Source organism: Dipodomys ordii, unplaced genomic scaffold (assembly GCF_000151885.1).
Source record: "Dipodomys ordii isolate 6190 unplaced genomic scaffold, Dord_2.0 Scaffold13, whole genome shotgun sequence".
In the NCBI taxonomy this organism is placed as follows: domain Eukaryota; kingdom Metazoa; phylum Chordata; class Mammalia; order Rodentia; family Heteromyidae; genus Dipodomys; species Dipodomys ordii.
Genome location: NW_012267229.1, coordinates 4395799 through 4409262, shown reverse-complemented (window position 1 = coordinate 4409262; position 13464 = coordinate 4395799).

Sequence of the window (13464 nt, the reverse complement as noted above, 5' to 3'; positions counted from 1 at the left end):
TAGTTATTGCAAATAAGGGAAACCATGGGACCTATGTTTCTTTGGGCCTGGCTTACTTCACTTAATATAATTTTTTCCAAGTCTTTCCATTTCCTTCAAATTAAATTTTTTACTTGCTTTATTTCCAATGATTTCTACTTGAGCCCTTCTTCAGAGAGCTGTCCTGAGACCTATCACCCTTTCCCTCTAATGCTTAGAGGTTACTATTACTCTAGAGTGTCATGTAGTCAGTCCTTGGCTGGTAGAGAAGTATGGAAGCCTAGATCTCTCACCTTCAAACAATGTGTTTTATGCTCAAGTGTGATTTATGCTCCAGAGCCCACAGGTGGGATCAAGTCATGGATGAAAGCTGGGACTTTCTTTTCTTTTCTGCTTTTCTCTTCTTTCCCCTTATTGGTTATTCCTGGGAGCAATTCCCTGATGAATTATTGGCCATGGTACCCTCAATTCAGGATGTACTTCTACAGAATTCAACCTAAGGCAGTCTTTCCTGACTTGACCATCTGTCTATTCCCAAAGTTCTTATCAGAGTTCATTTCCAATTGCATAGGGAAACTCCGAAGCCATTGTGACCCTTCCTTCTCATCCATTCTAATGTTAGACAGACTCCTTTAGTTCACCCCCTTCACATTATTTCTTGAATCCAAAACCAGCAATGCTTTCTTGTTTGTTGTGTTAAGGACAAATTCCTGAGCCTGAAATGTCAAATCCTTCTCTTGGTGACTCTGATCTACCATCCCTGCATGTAGAATCTTAATAGTGTAGAAACCTTATTTGCTTCTTTCCTACCCCATTCCACTCTCCCACTCTTTCCATCTGAAATGGCTTCCTATTTTATTGATGTACCAAAATCCTGCCGTCAATCCAGACTATCTCAACTGCCTTTGCTATTGGGAGAACTTTATTGAGCCAAACTTTTACTAGTTTCCTATTGCTGCCACAAGCCTAGTAGTTTACAACAGCACACATTCATTATCTCACAGTTCTAAAGGTTAGAAAATCCAGTCCAACTGATGGTGTCCTCTGCTTAGGATCTCACAAGGATAAATCCAAAGTGTTGCTTAGCTGAGCTGTTATCTGGAAGGTCTGGAACAAAGGTCTACTTTAAAATTCCTTGAACTATTGACAGAATTTGGCTTCATTCTCTGTCATAAAATCCAGCCCCTCACAAGTTTACAAGTTTGACTTCTGCTTCTACTGCAAATCTTTTCATATGTTCTTAGATTGAATCTACCCAAATAATCTAGGAGAATCTCTTCATAGTAAGGTCCATAAACTTCAGACCCTCTGCAAAATTCATTTTATGTCACAACATACAGATGGATTATAGATGGTTTAAGCTATGGATATTTGCATGAGGAAGGCACTGTGACCACCAAATTTACTTTGACATCCTATCATAGGGTTGGTTTTTTTTTTCCATTTACAAAGTCAGAATTGTGTTATTCAAGTAGCCCTTATTCTAAGCACTTTACAAATAGTACCTCATTAATCCTTATCACCCACTAGGAGATCAGTAGTATTACAACCCATATTTTATATTAGAAAAATGAGACATTGAAAGAGTTTATGTTATTAACTAATAGTAGATCCAGAAAGAGCAAAGATGATTATATGTGTTTATTAAATGCCTCATTATTCTGCCAATGCCACAGTAAGACTTCCCTTTTGTCTATCCTGTATCTAAGAAGGACCAAGTGGCTATTTCTGGCCGGTGGGATGTGGCTATAAGTGAGGAGTTAAATTTCTTTAGTCTAACTCCTCTCATATGTAGTATGGCTTTCAACACTTTTTGTATGGAATCATATGAGTCTGAAATTGTAGACTCACCCTGTGAAAGGAGTTTGACTCTGAGACACCTCCTTGAAGACAGACAGCAGGAAACTTTCCTCCCTCACCCTTGAAAGTGGCATGTAGATTAATCCACATTGGCTTGAATTACTGGTAACTCAAATTGACTTTGATCAATACACCAAACTTCAAGCTTAGAAAATTTAAGGGCATTGCGCTGACCTAGAATTTCATCCCATCTCTCTCTCCCTTTTCTGACTAATTATTTCCTAAGAATCCATAGAGGATTAGCTCCAGGACCTTCAAGTTTACCCAAATCTACATATGCTCAATTTCTTTATATGAAATGGTGTATATCTGAAGTGACTCATATACACTGTCTGTATACTTTAAATCATGCATAAATTATGTATAATGCCCACTAGGGTATAAGTCATATAAAAGTAGTTATATTCTATTGTTTATAGAATAATGAAAAGATAAAAGACTGGACATATTTCTAAAGACATAATCATAATTCTAACCTCTTAGCACATGAAAGATGCCAGAAGAGTCAGTGTGAGGAATTTCAAATTCAATATATCAGAACTTTCTGGGTTCTTAAAAAAAGAAATTCAGCCTGAGATTGGTTGACCATGTGCATCTGAAATCCATGAATACAGAGGCCAGCTATATTTGTAGGATTGTTTGATTATCCCAGAATTCTCAGAGGTAATATGAGTGAGGTAGTTATAAAGTTTATAAATATGTTCATAGTCTATCTTATATACTGGGCATTTAGACATTTCTGTCTTAATATAAGAGGCTGAGATCTAGTTTCACTGCTATTCCTTCTCCTTTTTACACTTGGTACAGATTTCTAGCAAGCAGGCAATAATCATTTGCTGAACTAAATGGGGTTTTCTAAATAAATTGGCTATAAAATATTGGTTATAATATATAAATTGGACATATAAAATCTATTTAAGGGATAGTATTCAGTGGACTTCAGAAAAAAACATCCTTTAAACATGAAACATTGGGAAGGTATCTCAGTGGTAGAGTGCCGCACCTAGCATGCATGAAGCCTTGGGTTCAACTCCTCAGAACCACATACACAAAAGGCCAGAAGTGGTGCTGTGGCTCACATGGTAGAACACTAGCTTGAGCAACAGATGCTCAGAGACAATGCCTAGGCCCTGAGTTCAAATCCCAGGGCTAAAAAAAAACAATTAAACATTTTTTGCACACTGATGCACATCTGTAATCTCAGCTACTCAAAAGATGAGATCTGAGGCTCACAATTCAATGCCAGTTGGGCAGGAAAGTATGCGAGACCCTCATCTTCCAATTAACCAACCAAAGCTGGAAGTGGAGCTCTGGTTCAAGAGATAGAGTTCCTGTTGTGGCTCAAAGAGCACTCACTCACTGAGTTCAAGCTACAACACACACACACACACACACACACACACACACACATACACACACACTCATATCCTTTTGACCCGTATATGCACACACAGAAATAGCCTTAGTAGTTTCCTTATATTCCTCAAATAGAAACTCCTTGTGTCAAGTATATTAGAGAGAAGCATACATAGGAAAGAATAAAACAAGTAAAACATTGTATTATAGAATAGTAAATCAGTAAAACATTGTATGATAAAATGGTAGATGTGGTTGGTTATTTTACAAATGTAGTGTTTTCTCCTAGTGGTAAAATACTTTATATGGCATAGATGAAAATAGACCAATGGAACCTGTTGGAATTGTTTTAGGGAAGGCAAAAAGGAGGGTGTTAAAGAGGATAGAGAGACATTGAACACATTATGGAAATATTACATTGAAAACCTCTATCGGATCAATATATGCTAATAATAATAAAAAATTATTTCCCACCTTTCTTCTCTATTACAAAAATGTTCAAACACGGCAGATACACATATTTCATTCAGCTTTCTATCAATTTATGTATTTTACTTGCTGCAGTTTATTTGGCAGGAAAACCAGCAGAGAAGAGTGGATTAATGAATTAATCTCATTCTTATCCACCTGGTCTAAAACTACAGGTTCTTGGAAGAAATAAAAATCAAACATAAAGCAAAAAAAAAGAAAAATACAAACTTCCTGATGTATTATCAAAAGTCAGAATTTAACATCAATACATTCCAGAACTTTCCTCAAAGTAATAGGCCTCTAAATGATCCAGAATAATTCTAAAACTTCTAAAATTCTAAAATCTTGTGGATTTTTTTTACAACTATCTGAACTTCACCAATTTACTGTTGTTTTGGATTATAATGCCCTTTCACAATTAGGTGAATGAGATAGAAATACATCCTCACATCTGTTACAAATATATTTATATTTATAAATGTGTGTGTTATCATGAATTGCCCATTCATAAAGATGTAAGTAAAGGCTGATCTGCCATAGTGATAATGAAGGCTGTCCTCAGCCTTCCCCTCTTTCCTGGGGTTGAACCCCAAATTTTCCACAGGTATCTTGTTGCGTATCATGTGGCAAGAGTCCAAGATCATTTTCATGATTTCCTCTCTAACGTTTACTTTTCTGCATGCAGTGCTGATGTGGCTGAAAGCATTGTCATCCAGCAAACATCCCTAAGTATTCTTGTGGTTATAAGAACTCTAGGAGCTGGCCTTTGTTTCTCTCTTTCCCACACTGAAATAGTTGCCCCAGCCCTGGAAAAGCCTCTTTTACCACCTTTTAATAAACCACTTACTGAACACCTATTAAGTCTCCATCCTCTTGAAGATCACAGAACACTGAAAGTATATATACTAATACAGAGAGAAGAAGACAGAGGAACAAAGAAGCAAAGGAAAAGGGAAGAGGAAAGTAGAAATGTAAATGGAGTACACTTAGATGTATGCAGTGAAGGAAATTAAACAATGATCTGATAGATGATGATAAGACAAGGCAGAGGTCACACTGCAAAGTAAAGAGAAAAAAAAAAGCTTCTCTGAATAGAAAATGTCTGGACTGAGACCAGATGGAATAAAGCCAGCCATGGGGTGGTCAGTAGGAGAGAGTTCTAGACAGAAGGGACAGCCAGTACAAAGCCCAGAGGAGGATATGGCTGGGTGGCTTCAAGGAACAGGAAAACCAGTGTACGTGCAGAACAATGGCTGAGTAGGAAAGGGACGTGGGATGACACCAGAGAAGTAGGTGGAATGAGTACAGAAAGAACTCTCCATTTTATCCTTGTTACCTAGAAATCTGTTAGTTTGAAGTGGAGGCTAATGACTAATGTTGTTTAAAGAATGACTCTATCCACATAATCTAGATACTGGGCAGATACGGGACAGATGAGTGAGAACAGAAGAGTTTGGGAGGCTATTTTCCATTATCATGACTAGGAATGTGATTGATCCAGACTAGAATTGCTACAGCAGATAGAACAGATTCAGAACATTCCTACATAGACAACTGGGAATGTCAGCAATGAACTCGCTCTGTGAGAAAGGCAGATACAGGGTATGGAGGAAGAAAAATCCTCAAGGATAACTCCTTAATTTTGTGTCTGAGCCAGTGTTATCGCTTTGCTCTTGCAATAGTCAAGGTTTTCCAGGACTTGAGCTTGACTGAAATTGCACTAAGGACCCAATCCTCCATTTATTCTTCCGTGTCCTGTTTCCCCCACCCAATCCTTTCTTCTTCAGAATTTTCTTATCGTGATAAGTTGTCAGCATCATTTCAATTTAAAATAGAAGCCAATGGCTCACACATGTAATCTTACTGAGGAGACTGAAACCAAGAGAATCATGGATTGAAGCCACCTCAGGCAGAAAAGTCTATCAGCAAAACTCCAGGCTGGTGTCATGGCTCAAATGATAAAGTACCAATAGAATAAGTAAGCCAAAAAGGAAGAGACACTGATTTTGAGCCTTGGTACTGACAAAAAAATAATTTCAAACATAAATGTAGATCAGTTGAGATCTGGTTAGAAATAAATTCACATTGAATATTGCCAGAAAGGATTTAATCAAAGGGATGTGTCACTCTGGGTGGAAAGGAGACAGAATAAAGTAGACACTGAGTTGCAACCAGATTCTAGTCACTGAGAGCCATTGCTTCTTTCTTTGACTTAATGTAGAGAAGGAACAACTTAAGGATGAAACTAAACTTCCTTCCCCCACACCAGACTGACATACACACAAAGGTAAAGTGAAAATCCTAGAGCTCAGAGGGTTGAAGAGGCTCTAAATATTCTTGCTTCTAGCCTTATTATTGCCTAAACTCATCAACTTTTTTAAGACCAAATCATATTTAGACACATTGTTTGTTCTACTTTAAAGTTCACCCCCTTTACCCAGGAAACAACTTTGGAGGGCCACCCAACCTTGGTTTCTCCAGGAAAAGTAAATCATATCTCCTAGATGACTTTGGGGTTCCATAACTCTTTGTTCACATGTATCATATTGCATTGTCAGGTATGTATTTACAGAGCTGTCTTAGCCATAGGTCTATGAATTACTTACAGATAAGACTTATGTCTTGCCACTACAAATTCCTCTCCTGGAGATGCATGTTGAATCAATATAGTCACAGATAAGCTGAAGGAACAGCAGTAATATTTAAACAACCTCTTAAGGTTCAAGTTAGAGTACAAAACTTAATTGCACTCACCTCATCCTTCATATCAAAGAGATGCAGAATAAATGGCGGGTCAAGGAACATGTACAATAACTTTATCAGTTAGTAGTGGTGCCATAAAAACAAATATAAAACTAAGAAATTAAACAATTCGTTTAGCATGTTTTTAAATTGACAGTTTATGCTTGGCTCATGTGGGTAGTGCTTCTTATGACCTTTCTGAGTTCATTTATGTAGTGTGGAGGGTTCAGGGGAGGCTGGTATACAATACCCTGTTTCTGTCTTTTTACTGGTAGCTTACCTCTCTCTAGGAAGCCAGTCTATGCATGGTGATTGGGTAAGTCTCAAAATTATGCTTAAGATGAGTTCAGGGGCTAGGAAGGTACCTGAGTAGTAGAGTGCTTGCCTTGCATGCATGAGGCCCTGGGTTCAATTCCTGAGCACCACATAAGCAGAAAAAGCCGGAAGTGGTGCTGTGGCTCAAGTAGTAGAGCACTGGCTTTGAGCTGAAGAGCTGAGGGACAGCACAGCACCCAGGCCCAGAGTTCAAGCCCATGAATGACAAAAATAAAAAAGATGAGTTCACTGCTGCTGTAATCTACTGGCCAGAGCAAATAATAAAGACATAGGAAAATTCAAGAGATGGGAAAACAGATGACATATTTTGAGGGAAGAAGATTCAGTCTTTCTGAAGATATGCCTCAAGAAGCCTTGTACATTTCTACTTGCTCTCTCCTTAAAACTCTGCCACCACCACAAAAAGCAACTACCCCAGGCTAATGTGGAGAATCTAGTTGTCCTAGCCAAGACTCTCCTAGAATCTTCTAAGACATACTGTTCCTTCAAACATGAGGGGAAAAACTACTGTTCACACACAGCCAAACATACATGTGAATTACCTGAGCCAAAAACAAGAGTAACAATAAATTCTTATTATTTTAAGACGCTAAATGTGGAGATGGTTTGCCAGGCAGACAGGGAACTTGCTACCAATGACCAAATTACAAATCGCTACATGGATCCAAAGGAACTTGAACTGTTGTTAGGATTGGGAGAGTGTTCGTTTGTTATGAAATGCATTTCCTTGAGTAATTCATTCATACATTTTCTCAACAGTCTAGTGTCCAGAGGCAAGTTTGTGCCTAAATGGTTTTTGAAAAAGCAATTCAACTTATGGCCAGCGACAGTTATATATACCTTGTCTTTGGCAGAACAAGTGGCAGACAGTCTCCATATTTAAGCAAACTAGATTTAATCTTGGTTTACACACTGACAAGGCAGGCAAGTTATTTGGCCTGAGCCCTAGTTTCTTATTTCATAAGATGGAAGGCAATAAAGCAAACCAAGATCCTTTGCATAACACTGTGTATAAAAACCTGGTCATGCAACAATGAGATGTATAAGACACTGTTGAAAAACGAACTATACAGTTGGGGGGTGGAGGGTAATAATTGTGGAGGGGGCAACAATGTTTGATAAGAAATGTACTCATTACCTTGCTCATGTAACTGTAACCCCTCTGTACAGTATTTTCACAATAAAAAGCGTATTAATTTTTTTTAAAAACCCTGGACATGTCAACAGCTGTTGCTCTTCAAAATAACCAATATGGTAAGAGAAGGCAACCTATGAGTTGTTTGGGGTAAACATGAAATGCTTTGTACATAGCAAATGATTAATAAATGTTCATTAAAAAGCAATTAATCACAGCAAGTGATTAATAACATTAGCTTTCCTTCCATCTTGACACTTTCAGACATCATATTAAAACCAGGGGCAGCCAATACTGGTGGCTGGTGCCTGTAACCCTAACTACTCACGAGGTTTGAATCCGGAGAATCAAATTTCAAAGCCAAACCCACCCAGAAATATCCAAGAACATGAGCAAGCAAGCTGAGAGAGAATGCAAGAAGTTCACGGCTTTGTAAAAGTGCCACACACGCACATGTGCGCACATACACATACACATACACATACACACACACACGCACACACACCACACACACACACACACATACACACGCACACACACCACACACACACTACCTGTATACATTTTAAAAATTCAGAAAGAAAGGGAACAACTAAAACTCCATGCTCTAGCCCAGAAGGTGACAATTTCTGGGTCTTTGGCCAAATCTGGCCAAGTGTATTTTCATAAATAAAGTTTTATTGGGTCAGAGCAACAATCATGTTCCTGGTGACCTTTGGTAGGCTATTGACTTAATGAATACTTATAACAGCCTATTCCATCCAGAGAGTCTTAACTATGCATGATTTGGCAGCTTCACAGAAAAAGTTTACTGACCTAGCTGTAACATCTGCCACCTAAAACATACATTACACAGAACAAGAGAGCCTATTTAAAGCATGTTCTTGAACCTTGCCTGCTGCCAGTTAAGAATAAACAGATGTCGGAGAAAATCTGCATTTTGAACCAACATCCAGGTAACACAAATGCTTCCAGTTTAGAGAACACACTTTAAGTACAATTGCTCTAACAATTTGAAGTAACTTCCTTATATAAATAATTTATTTTTAAGGTGGCAATTTATTATGATTTGTATATGCTTTGAGAGTATTACCCAAAGACTCATGTATTGGAGGCCTGGTCCTCAATGGTATAAAGGAAAGGAATCTCTTAGCAGATGGGCACTATTGGAAATTATTTTAGTCCTGGGGCTCTACCCTTGGAAGTGATTCATGCTGGTCTTGAAGACTGAGTGAGCTCCCATGAGAGCAGGGTATTTTTTTAATCCCATGCTATCCTCTTCTGCATGCAGCCAATTCCCATTGCATTCTTACTATGTGACTTGGGCAGGTGCCCTTCAATCAGAGGTTGAACAGATGGAATTATCAGGTCATGGACTTTCACCTCACACTCCAAAGCTAAACAAGGCACTTTTCTTTATGAAGTATCCATCTGCCAGCAACACAAAACCGTCAAACCAACAAGGTTCTAATCCATTAATAACCCATACAAACTGAGCCCACATTGTAAAAATGCTTAAAAGTGTGCTATAGGAATTGGTAAAACTATTTTAAGGAGAGAGCTCTTTGTAAGAATTGGAAAGAAAAAACTGGAACAAAAGATGTTATGTGAAATAAGTCAGACCCATATAGACAAAAGGATGCATGGTTTTTCCCCATATATGTGGAAGCTAGAATTAGCTTAGAAACTTAAAAGTAATTATGTTGAGTGGTATGCAAGTATAGACAAATAAGTCAACTGAATTATGGTAGATTCAAGGAAGGGCTCAAATAGTATAATTCCTTAAAAAGACAAAGTTCAACAAGATAAACATCAGGAAAAGGTTACCTGAAAGAGGTGGGGTAGGGACAAAGGGAGAAGAGTAGACAAATGAAGAGACAAGGTAGAGAGTACAGTCAAGAATTCTGTGTATATCCTACAAAATTAAGAAAAGTGAGGGAAGGGGTGGATTGGGAGGGATGGGGGAGAATGTGGAAAGGGGTGACATTGATCAAGATGCATTGTATTCATAAACTGCTTTGTTAAATGGCAACTCCTTTGTACAATTTCTTAAAGATAATTTTTAAAAATGTGTGAAGCCAAGAAAAAGTTCTTTATGAATAATTCATGTCTCTTCGTGAATAAGAAAAAGTTAACCTAGGCCAAGGACAATTACCACAAGCAAAAGTCAGAAAGCAAAACAGAAAAACAAAACTAAAGATATACACTAGGCTTTAATTATTAGCCTGGGTATAAAATGAAAAATCTATCTCAAATTAGAAAAATCTATCTCTTAAATTAGAAGGTTTGACTCCTCCTAACTGTGCCATTTGTCCAATTCTCTCTCAAATATCTAATCATGGAATACTCAATGACAAACACATACTCCATGACTCAAAATAATTTATATTTTTCCCCTACTAATAACAGATTGCAGATGCTCTCCTGGCAGTACTCAAAGATTTCAGGCTGATTGCTAACAAAGCAGCTTACTTAAGACATTCCAGGTCAGATTTGTTGTGATCCAGTGAGTGATATTTGAAAATTGTCCTATAATAAGCTTTTATAAATTATTATAATTAAACTGGTTGTCATGAGCTTGCCCTTCCTCGAGCACTAATTTAATTTTCTTCCATGATTTTTTTTCTTTCACCCATCTTTTTATTTCAATGCTTAAAATAAAAAAGAGAAAATTACTTCCTTGTAAAATTGCATAATGTATCCTCATTTTATCTTAATGATTTAGGCTCCGGTTCTTTAATTAGCATAAAAATGACCTGGATATTATTTTGAGTCTAGTTTAAATAACGATAAAACCTCAGAGAGCAAGACTCCTAAAAAGCTATGGGAGAGTTTATAGTCACCCTCTGGGTCCAGTTCAGAAATAGAAAATAAAAAGTCAATGCCAGTTGCTGTAATGTGGGATCCTAAAGCAGGAGACCCTACACAAACCACAAACATTCCATATGTTAATCTAAAGACTTATGAACAGGGGCTGGGAATGTAGCTTAATGGTAGAGTGTTTGCCGAGCATGCATGAAATCCTGGGTTCCATTCCTCTGTACCACATACACAGAAAAAGCCAGAAGTGGTGCTATGGCTCAAGTGGTAGAATGCTAGCCTTGAGCAAAAGAAGCTCAGGGACAGTGCCCAGGCCCTAAGTTCAAGCTCAGGACTGTCAAAAAAAGAAAGGAAGAAAGAAAGAAAGAAAACAAACAAGAAAGAAAGAAAGAGAGAGAGACAGAGAGAGAAAAAGATTTATGAGCAATTAGAACTAACTGTGACTAACAACAAATTGGTTTTTAATTTCACAATATAATCTTAAAAAATAAGTCTCACAGGTTTGTTGGAATATTAGAATTGAGGAAGACATGCTTTGGATGGAGAAAAACTTGTTTTTCACATCCTTCACCTCTGTTCCTTTCCTTCCCAACTCTTTACTTCTTTTCATTCCTTCCCCTCCCCTCCATTTTTTACCTCCCTTCCCTTTGTTTGGTTACAAGTCGTTGAGTAGCCTTCCAAGGTGACTAGAGTGACATTTTCCATCTGTAAAATGAAAAATTAAAATTTCTTACCTCACAATGTTTTTATCGCCTTTGGATTTTTTTTTTGGTTTTACAATGGATGTTCATTCCTAGAATAAACTTATGAGGGAATATCTAAGATAGCATTCAGGACATGGACTTATTCAGAGTTCTTGTGTTCACATTTTATTCTGCTATGCATGACTCGTGTGACAATAATCTTTTTCTGCTTTTCTTTTTTTTCTTTGTTCTTTTATCTTTTTCTTTTTCTATCAGTCCTGTGGCTTGAACTCAGGGCCTGGGCACTGTCTCTGAGCTTCTTTTGCTTAAGGCTAGCACTCTACCCCTTGAGCCACAGCACCATTTCTGGCCTTTTCTGTGTATGTGGTACTAAGGAATCAAATCCAGGGCTTCATGTATGATAGGCAAGCACTCTACCATTAAGCCACATTCCCAGCCCTCTGCTTTCATTTCTCATTGTGTAAAATGAAAACAAGCATGCTACTTGACTGGATATTTTTTATGGTGAGTTACCTGTAATGAATAGATTCAGAAATAATATGTGGGGGCTGGGAAGGTGGCTCAGTGGTAGAGTACTTGCCTTGCATGCATGAGGCCCTGGGTTCAATTCCTCAGCACCACATAAGCAAAAAGAAAAAAGCCGGAAGTGGTGCTGTGGCTCAAGTGGTAGAGTGCTAGCCTTGAGCTGAAGAGCTGAGGGACAGTACCCAGGCCCACGACTGGACCCCCCCCAAAAAAGAAATAATATGTGGTCATTACTGTTACTATTGAGATACTGATGATAAAAATAGGGTGATAGTCATTTATCTTATTACCATTGACATCTGCTTTGGTTTGAATCTTTGAAGCTCCCAAATTTCATGTTGAAATCTTGACCCCCCCTTTCCAAGGTGATGGGATCAGGAGGTGAGGTTTGAAGGACATAAAATTAAGAGTGTGAAGCCCTCATGCTGTGACTACAGACCTTTTAAAATAAGCCATGGGAGTTCACTTGTCCCCTCGACAAATCGTAAGCCTGATCATCATTAGCCACATGGTTTATGGTATTTGGTTCTATCTGCCGTAATGGACTAAGCATCTTAGTAAAGAATAGAATGCAATACTTATTATGATCTCCATGATCTGGACAGCTATCCATATTTATAATGCAAGTGGAGTTTGGTTTGATGGGTAGTCCAATTTTTTGCAATCACTTACTAAATAAATATTTGCTTTTGAAACTGTTGGGTCTGTTTCTGGAAAATCATGAACTAAAACATAAATTTAATGTGGAGAATGTTAAATAGAAGGAAACATGAATTCATAGCAAACTGCCTAGGAAATAGAAGAAAATCTAATAGAATAAAACAAATTTCCGTGAACTCTGACAGGCAGAGCTTAATGACAAGAATGGGCTTTGATGGACAAATTGCTGTGTGTAAGAAAAGGTGGTGGATGGCCAGTCTTGACTTTACTGGTAATTCTTGATGTAAACTAGCCACAAGAGATCACAGTGAATGGACACATGATCAGGAACTTCCTTGCAAGACACTTGGCAACTTCTGTTTAGTTGTTTTACAAGAAAACAGAGAATGTGAATAGGAAACTCACAAAAAGCAGAAGGAGTTGAGTAAATCTATAGCTGTTTTGAGAAATGTGAATTTGTCACAAATTTAAATAACTTTAAAAACAAATGCCAATTTCTTTTTTTGGAAATATTAAAAATTACAAAATCAGATTGACTCTCTTACTAAAACAGTTCAATATAGTGGTCAAAATATGTATCACATACTTTAAATTGCAAAAATAAACAGATAAAAGGTGTGGACTTCTAAAAGGCTGAATACCAATTGAAAGCAGAAATCCATTCAAGCAGAAATGTATCAAGGTTGACTTTAGGCAAAGCACACTTGCCAAGTCTTAAGAGAATTTGAAACTTGTTGGTTTTCACAGCCTGGTTGTGGGGGAGGAGAGATTGGAAGGAAGACCTTCACCCACACATAAAATGGTATTCACAACAGGCTATACTGAGGGTAAAGAGAAAAACCATTCTTACTGCCTATGTTATATAAATCCTTCCAA